General features: G+C 39.2%; 1 non-coding gene across 1 annotated transcript; it reads left to right on the plus strand.

The window, feature by feature from the left end:
* The first annotated feature begins 6,523 nt into the window (after positions 1-6,523).
* On the plus strand, positions 6,524-6,630 carry LOC113001568 (small nucleolar RNA R71). Its single transcript, XR_003266962.1, has one exon. It is a non-coding gene; the product is annotated as a small nucleolar RNA R71 (small nucleolar RNA).
* Positions 6,631-9,751: the final 3,121 nt, after the last annotated feature.

A 9,751-nucleotide genomic window follows, 5' to 3' on the forward strand; every position in this document is an offset into this window, starting at 1 on the left:
GCATCAATAAGAATCAAGCCAAGGCTATTGTGCAAGCAATCAATGGGGCAAAACACACCAAATGATTATAATGATGGATGGCTCAAATTCTCACAAAGGTAAAATCATCACTTTCAAATTGAGCTTTCAAAACTATCATGACATGTAGAGAAGAATCAAGGATTTCAAGTCACAAAATGTCAAGAACTTTTATTTTCAAAACAATTACCCATTTCTTGAACATATCCTATAATTCAAAGAAAAACATGCAAAGTCGTACGTGCACACGAAATTGACCCAAAATATTAAACTGAAAATCCGACAAAACTAACAACATTAACAAATTAACACAACTAACAAATTAACAAAACCAACAAAACTAGCAAAACCAAAGAACACTCCCCCCCCCCCATACTTAAACAACACATTGTCCTCAATGTAGCACAATTAAAAGATTAAAAACAATTAAATCATCAAAGAGAATCGGACAAGTGTAATAAAAGATAAGAAGGAGATAGGAAAAGAAAAACTCCCTAAGTCATGGTGGAGGAAGAGTAGGGTGGAGTAAGGAAGTCTCTTCCACCACTACGTCCACTAAAGAAGGGTTCGTGAGGAATGGCTTAAGTCGATGTCCGTTGACCTTGAAGCTCTTGTTTGTGGAGTCGCTTTTGATCTCAACTGTACCATAAGGAAAAACATTAGTAACAACAAAAGGACCAATCCACTTAGACCTCAACTTACCACTCATGAGTCCAAGCCTAGAATTATACAATAACACTTTTTGCCCAACCACGAAGTCTTTTTTAACTATCATGCTATCATGGAACTTCTTGGTCTTTTCTTTGTAGAACTTGGCATTCTCGTAGGCTTCTAGGCGGATTTCATCTAACTCACTCAGTTGCAACTTCCTTTCCTCGCCAGCTTGATCCATAGAGAAGTTGCAAGTCTTCACTGCCCAGTATGCTTTGTGCTCAATTTCCACTGGAAGATGACATGCCTTTCCAAAGACAACCCGATAAGGAGACATTCCTATGTGTGCTTTGTAGGCAGTCCGATGTGCCCAGAGAGCATCATCAAGCCTGGTACTCCAATCTTTCCTGCTTGGCTGCACAATCTTCTCTAGAATTCTCTTGATTTCCCTGTTAGAAATTTCTGCCTGTCCATTAGTCTGGGGGTGGTATGGTGTGGATACCCTGTGTACCACCCCGTACTTTTTAAGCAAGGCATGCATTGTCCTGTTGCAAAAATGGGTTCCTTGATCACTAACAATTGCTTTAGGTACTCCAAACCTGCAAAACATATTAGACCTGACAAAGTCTGCGACAACTTTAGCATCATTAGTTCTAGTGGGCTTGGCTTCCACCCATTTTGAAACATAATCAACTGCAAGGAGAATATAAACATAACCAAAAGAGACAGGAAAATGACCCATGAAATCTATACCCCAGACATCAAACACCTCAGAGAATAGCATAGGTTGCTGAGGCATTTGTTGTCGCCATGTAAGTGTATTTCCTGCTCTCTGACACTGCTCACAAGTGCTGTAGATCTTCCACGCATCTTTAAAGATGGTGGGCCAATAAAAACCACAATCAAGCACTTTGCGAGCTGTCCTTTGAACACCCAGATGACCTCCCGGTGCGGAAGAATGACAGAACTGCAGGACTGAGTCAGTCTCATGATCTGGAATGCACCGTCTAATGACCTGATCACTGCACAATTTCCACAAGTAGGGGTCATCCCAAATAAAATGCTTAGCATCGCTTTTAATCTTATCTTTTTGGGCCTTAGATGCTAAGGGAGGAAAAACAGAGGCAACTAAATAATTGACAATGTTAGCAAACCAGGGAGTAGAAAGAGAGTCAGAAATACTATACAATATATACAAATGATCATCCGAGAAATCATCCCGAATATGTGAATCTGCATCAGAGACACGTTCGATGATCAGCAACTAGATTTTGTGCTCCGCTCCTATCACGGATCTCCAAGTCAAACTCTTGGAGCCAGAGCATCCATCGGATCAACCTAGGCTTAGAATCAGCCTTCTTCAACAAGTACTTTAGAGCTGCATGGTCAGTATAAACAATAATGCGAGTACCAAGCAAATACGATCGAAATTTTTCAAGAGCAAAAACTATGGCTAGAAGCTCTTTCTCAGTAGTAGTATAATTTGCTTGGGCAGCATCTAAAGTCCTAGAAGTGTAATATATCACCCTGGGCAATTTATCAATTTTCTGAGCAAGGACAGCCCCCAATGCATAATTTGATGCATCACACATAAGCTCAAAAGGGGCTGTCCAATCGGGTGCCTGGATGATAGGGGTGGTAGTCAACGCTCTTTTGAGGCAATCAAAAGCCTCTTTGCATCTGTCATTAAAGTCAAACTCCACCTCCTTTTGCAACAAGTTGGACAGTGGAAGGGCTACTTTGCTAAAATCCCTTATAAAGCGCCTGTAGAATCCTGCATGACCAAGAAAAGATCGCACCTCTCGCACACAAGAGGGATAAGGCAATTGTGAAATAACAGAAATTTTTGCAGGATCTACTTCAATACCCTTATTGGAAATAATGTGGCCTACAACTATACCTTGCTCAACCATAAAATGACATTTTTCAAAATTTAGAACAAGGTTAGTTTCTGTAGATGCAAATGTCTTTGGTGTTTTGATGATGATCATGATGAAGAAAAGCAAATGATGCAAATGATTCAAGAATACAAGCCACAACATCAAGATGATCACTAGTACATTAGGAAGGAAATTCCTAATTGATATAGCAAAAGGTTTGGCCAAGTAATGCATGTTAAAAAGTGTTTTTCAAGAGATTTACTCTCTGGTAATCGATTACCAGAGGATGTAATCGATTACCAGTGGCCAAAAATGCTTTACAACAGCTACTAAATATTTGAATTCAAATTTTAGACTGTGTAATCGATTACACCATATTGGTAATCGATTACCAGCAGTTAATAAACGTTTTAATTCAAATATTAAAGCCTGTAATCGATTACACAACTATTGTAATCGATTACCAGAGGAGATTTTCAGAAAATAACTTTCAAGGGTCACATCTATTCAAATGTTTTTATGAATGGCCATCAAAGGTCTATTTATATGTGACTTGGAAACACGAATAAAGAGAGAGTTTTTGATTGCCCAAAATGTCTTATCCTCTCAAAGATTCCTTGGTCAAACACTTGCATATTCAAATAAGGAATTGTGATTGATCTTCATTGTACAATCTGTCTCTTTCAAGAGAGATTTCTTCTTCTTTTCTTTTACTTCTAAAAAGGGGTTAAGAGACCGAGGGTCTCTTGTTGTAAAGGATTCCTGAACACAAGGGAAGGGTTGTCCCTGTGTGATTCAGACTTTGTAAAAGGATTTTACAAAGAGAGTGGAAAAACTCAAGTGGGTTGCTTGAGTACTGGACGTAGGCACAGGAAGTGACCGAACCAGTATAAATCAAGTTTGCATTTCTCTCTTCCCTTAAACTTCTTTTATTTATTGCTATTTATCTTTTGCCTTTAAAGAAGTTTATTCTGAATTATCTTTTGAGTAATTCATGTTAAGGATGCATTGTTAATCTAAAGAGAGAGAGCAAGATTTAAATTGGGGAATAGTTCTTGTTATCTTAATTCAACCCCCCCCCCCCCTTCTTAAGATATCTGAGGCCACAAGGTCCAACAGTTTCAATGCATCTATTCAAAACTTTTTCCAAACTATTCAAACAACCATCAAAAGAGGATCCATATACAGTGAAATCATCCATAAACACCTCTATGCAATTTTCTAAAAAATCACTGAAAATACTAATCATGCACCGCTGGAAGGTACCAGGGGCATTGCACAGGCCGAAAGGCATCCTCCTATAAGCAAAAGTGCCGAAGGGGCAGGTGAATGTGGTCTTTTCCTAATCCTCAGGAGCAATAGTAATTTGCATATAACCAGAAAAACCATCAAGGAAACAGTAGTGGGATTTACCTGCCAGGCGTTCAAGCATCTGGTCAATGAATGGCAGGGGAAAATGGTCCTTTTTGGTAACCTGGTTCAGCCTCCTATAGTCAATGCAGACTCTCCAACTGTTCTGCACCCGAGTAGGAATCAGCTCCTCCTTCTCATTTCTGATCACTGTGAGGCCAGTCTTTTTCGGGACTACCTGGACGGGACTCACCCATTGGCTGTCGGAGATAGGATAAATGATTCCAGCTTGCAAAAGCTTGGTTATCTCCTTCTTCACTACATCAAGAATCACCGGGTTGAGTCTTCTCTGTGGTTGTCTTACTGGTTTAGCTCCATCCTCTAAATTTATTCGATGCATACATGTGGATAGGCTAATACCAGGAATGTCCGCCAAGGTCCAGCCTATAGCCTTCTTATGCTTCTTGAGAACTGACAACAACTTCTCCTCTTGCTCATCAGCAAGGGAGGTAGATATAATCACTGGAAAACTCTTGCTATCATCCAAGTAAGCGTATTTTAAATTTGATGGCAGAGGCTTCAATTCTGGTGTGGTCGGCTGGACAGTGGTAGAAGGAGATGGTTTCTCAGCCTTTACCTCATAAAGAAAGTCAGAGGTATGTGTACTTCCTGAAACATGGTTAGTCCTATCTAACTCTATAAAATCAATCTCAAGAGGTAAAACACCACCACCAGGCATGCAATCAATATCACTCTCAGATTCACTCTCAGCATCAAATTCAGATATATGATCAAGTATAATTTCAGACTCAATGCATGAAGAGTGAGAGGCATGCAGATTAGAATAAAGATCAGTCATGTATTCATCAACAACATGGTCAATTATTTCAGCACGAAATACAGAAAGATCTTCAGATGGGTATTTCATAGCATCCAGAATATTAAAATGAACAGTTATATCACCAAACTCCATGGACAGTGTGCCTGCATAAACATCTATCTTAGTTCTAGCAGTTTTCATAAAGGGTCTGCCTAGAATGATGGGAACTGATCCTTGAGAAAATCCATCTTCCATATTCAAGATATAAAAATCAACAGGGAAAATCAGTTCACCAACTCTAACTAAGAGATCTTCTATGAAACCAACAGCATAGGCAACACTTCTATTAGCTAAATGAATTACCACATCAGTTGACTGCAAGGGACCTAGAGATAGAGAATTAAAAATCGACAGAGGCATTACACTAACAGAGGCTCCTAAATCTAGCATGGCATTGTCAAACTTACTATTCCCTATAATACAAGGTATGCTGAATGTACCTGGATCTTTGCATTTTTCAGGAATTTGAGGAACAGATTTACCAATCAATGCGGAGACATTTCTGCCCATGCTAATTCGTTCACTTCCTTTAAGCTTCCGCTTATTAGTGCACAGCTCCTTCAAGAATTTGGCATATCTTGGAATTTGCTTTATTGCATCCAACAGAGGTATGTTTACCTCTACTTTTCTAAACGTTTCCAAGATCTCTTTCTCTGCCTCTTCCATTTTTTTGTTGGAAACTGCTCTTGGAGGGAATGGAAGAGGGGGAATGTGCTGCTTCTGCAAATCAGAATTACCTGTGGAAGAAGATTCACCTGCACAGAAATTGTTAGGTAGATTTTTGTCATCACCTTTTTCTGGAATAGAGTAAAGTTTTGCAGGTTCATTTGCAGATGAGGAAGGTGCTACGGGTTGAGGTCCTTGACACAGCTTTCCCGACCTCAATGAAATGGCACTGACATTTTTGGGATTTTGGACAGCTTGAGAAGGTAGCTTGTCAGAATTCTGGGACTATTGTTGATTCAATTGGGTAGCTAATTGTCCCATCTGATTGGTTAAGCTCTGAATGGAGGCTCTGGTCTCTTGCTGAAGCTGCATGTTCTGCATAGTCATTTGCCTCACAAGTTCTTCGAGGGAAGGTTGTGGAGGGGCCTTAACTGTTGGCTGTTTCTGGGGTTGTTGCTGTTGTTGGATTGGTGGAGGAATGTATGGTCTGCTTGGGCCAGCAGCATTTTGGAAGGAAGGAGCAGGCTACTGTTGTTGTTGCTGAGGGCTGGACCATCTGAGGTTAGGGTGATTCCTCCATCCAGGGTTGTATCTGTTGCTGGAAAGGTCATAATTGCTCTACTGTGGTTGATTTTGCTGCTGAGGTTGAGGAGGTCTATTGTAAATATTTGCAGCATAAGCTTCAGGCTGCTCAATTGCTCCAGGTTGCTGCATGGAAGGGCAAAGGTCTGTATGGTGGTCAGCAGAGGAGCACAAACCACAAACCCTTGCGACATGTACAGATTTCTGATTCAAGGCCAGCTGGGTTACCAAGTTGACCAACGCATCCAGTTTGCCTTCAAGCTTCTTAGTTTCAGATGATGCAGATGGGTTTGTAGCTACCTCATGCACTCCTCTAATGACTATGGCATCATTTCTGGCGCTAAACTGCTGGGAGTTGGAGGCCATCTTCTCAATTAAATTTCTGGCTTCAGCAGGAGTCATGTCTCCAAGGGCTCCACCACTGGCAGCATCTATCATACTTCTCTCCATATTACTGAGTCCTTCATAAAAATATTGGAGAAGAAGCTGTTCTGAAATCTGATGGTGGGGGCAATTGGCACATAGTTTCTTAAATCTCTCCCAGTACTCATACAGGCTCTCTCCACTGAGTTGTCTAATACCTGAGATATCCTTCCTGATGGTTGTTGTCCTGGAAGCAGGGAAAAAGTTTTCTAAGAATACTCTCTTAAGGTCATCCCAGCTCGTGATGGACCTTGGAGCAAGGTAATACAGCCAGTCCTTTGCCACTCCCTCTAATGAATGAGGAAAAGCCTTCAGAAATATGTGATCCTCTTGGACATCTGGGGGTTTCATGGTGGAGCAGACAATGTGAAATTCTTTCAAATGTTTGTGTGGGTCTTCACCTGCAAGGCCATGAAACTTTGGAAGCAAATGAATCAGTCCAGTTTTAAGAACATATGGGACATCCTCATCAGGGTATTGGATGCACAAGCTTTCATAGGTGAAATCAGGTGCAGCCATTTCCCTTAGAGTCCTCTCACGAGGTGGAGGTTGTGCCATGTTCTCAGAATGTGCAAAATCAGAATGCTTAGAATCAGAATGCTCAAAATTATAATGCTCAAGATCAGGATTTTCAAAATCACCAATAACAGAATGCACAGATTCACCAGTTATGGAATGCTCAGAATGATCAAAAGGTATAAAATGATGCCTAACTAATCTATGAAATGTCCTATATATCTGAGGATCAAAGGGTTGTAAGTCAGATGGATTGCCTCTAGTCATACACTACATTCAGCATGCACACAACTAGTTGCCTTGTCATGTAAATAAAGGTGTAGGTTTGAACTACAGCTACCCTCAAATGATATCCAAATGACTTGAAATTTTGTGAGAAACCTTATAAAATGATGAGAAGATAGCACAAAAAATTTCAGACAAAAATTCAAAGTCTAACTATGAAATCTAAAATTGGTAGGTTAAGAAAAATAAGTGAATAAAACATGAAAAATAAAAAACTTTTGACAGAATCGCTTTTTTTGGACGATGGAGACCTCAGCCGGCCTATGGCCAGCTTCCACGGGGCAGGAAATTTTTTTCTACCCCAAATGCATATATAATAATTGCGATTCTGATAACCGGAGCAAAAGTTATGGCCGTTTGAAGTTTTGACAAACACAATATTTGCTAGTTTTTTGGAACTTTCAAATCTGACCAAAATAAAGGCTCTAGCTATTTTTCCCACAAAATATGGATTAAAAGAAGTTACCACAAAAAAATTCAGCCAAAAATAACAACCCTAGCTACTAAAACAAAAAATCCCAAATAATTCAGCATGGGTGGTCGCTAAAATCCGTCTCTAATTGATTTCTACTACTACTCTGTTTTTCCGCAAGCTGATTTCTACTACTACTCTGTTTTCAAGCACAATCTTCACAGCAAAACACCCAAGACTGAAACAGGGGAAACGCTTAATGGGAAAACTGAAACAGAACGCACATTAAACAAAACACCAGGACACTAAACAACACTAACACACATACTAACACAATACTAACAATTAAACATAAAACACGAAAGGATTAAACACACAACACTAGCTAGCTATTATGAACCTTTGGACACTGCTCCCCGGCAACGGCACCAAATTTGATCGAGGTCGTACCCGAATCAAATAAACATGAAAATGCAGTAACTAGGAAGTGATCCTAGGTCGTTTCCCAACGAGCAGTGACAAGCCAAATGTTCATAATATACTTGCAGTAACAGTAACGATGGGGGGGGGGGGGGGGGTTTGGTTGTTTGGTAATTAAAGAGCAGAACAAATAAAATGGAATACGAAACTACTAATATTAAAAATGGGTTGTTTCCTCTGATTCAGAAGCCACTCTCTTATCCTGGGTTATGGAGAATTCGTCCCTAACAGTCAACCACTTAATCCAACCCTATTTCAATTTACTAAGCGAAAATCAACTTAGGGTTTTCAATACGTGATTTGGCACCACATACACCAGTTAGCCCTTCATCCATTAAGCATGAACGCAAGTTAGGCTCAGAGGCAATTAATCGAACACGAAGAGTGCACTGATTAATATTCACGAAATTGGGATAACTGGTGAAGGGAAAACTACCAGGAAATCACATTACAAACGAAACCTCAAAGAGAGTTGGGCTTCATCCTCAAAAGGAAACAACACCAAAAAATCTAGCCTTCCATGGATTCAAACAGAAAACGCAAATGAAACATGAAGCAGAAACGTAAATGAACAAGAACGTAAATGAACAGAAACGTAAATGAACAGAAACGTAAATGAAAGTAGAAGAAAAAGCAAGAATGAACTCGTAATTAGAAGCAGAAAACGGAAATTTGCATTAAGAACGAAAACTGTAACAAGGGAACAGAAAAACGTGAAAACCTAAAACCAAAGCTCTGAATAATGAAAATAGCATAGCAGAATAGAATCCCCTGCACGAATCCCAAGGCAGCTATTTAAAAAGAGTCACTCAAAGTCACTGGGCCCTATTACAATACTCTGGCCCAAAACGAAATAAACACTGAACAACATAAAATAAAATTGTGAAATTTCCTAATTAGAAATTAACTAAGGTAAGCGCTGCTTTATTTGCCCTCTTCAAGTCCACAACCAAAATCCGGATTAAGCCCAATGTTTCATTAATTCCTGAAATTAGATTAAAAACATCAAATTAGCTAAATGAGCCCAAATAATAAAACTGCCTAATCAAATGATCACGGTCATGATCAATGTTCAAATCCCTCCTTAGATAAAAAATATTAAAATTTTATTATAAATTATTATTGTTTTTCTTTTTGTTTTTAGTTTCTAGTATTTCCATTTTAGTTTCTTATTTTTGTACTTTTGTTATTTCCATTTTTTCATTTGCTTATATTTTGTATTTATTTTGAATGCATTGAGGGAATTGAATTATATTAGTGTGGGGAGGCGTACCATTTTTGCGTCCCCAACTTGAGACTATATGATATGACTCTTGGCATTGTTTGGATTCTTGAGATGTGTGAATTTTGAAAATTTTTTGTTGTTGAGTTATTGTGTTTCAAAGATCCCTTGTAAAAAAGCATGAGTTACATTGGGGTAACATGAATTTTCTCAAGGGGAGAAACATTAGCAGAAAAGTTTGTTGCTTGTCTCTATGAGCTTCCCTTAGACACATGAGTTTTAAGTTGTTGATTCTTTTGGGGGGGGGGGGGGTGTGGGTGTGTGTATGTTTGATTAATTTTTTTAGTTGTATCCCTTCTGTATTTTATTTTGACATGCATATCCTA

The sequence above is a fragment of the Glycine max genome, chromosome 4, assembly GCF_000004515.6.
Source record: "Glycine max cultivar Williams 82 chromosome 4, Glycine_max_v4.0, whole genome shotgun sequence".
NCBI lineage: Eukaryota > Viridiplantae > Streptophyta > Magnoliopsida > Fabales > Fabaceae > Glycine > Glycine max.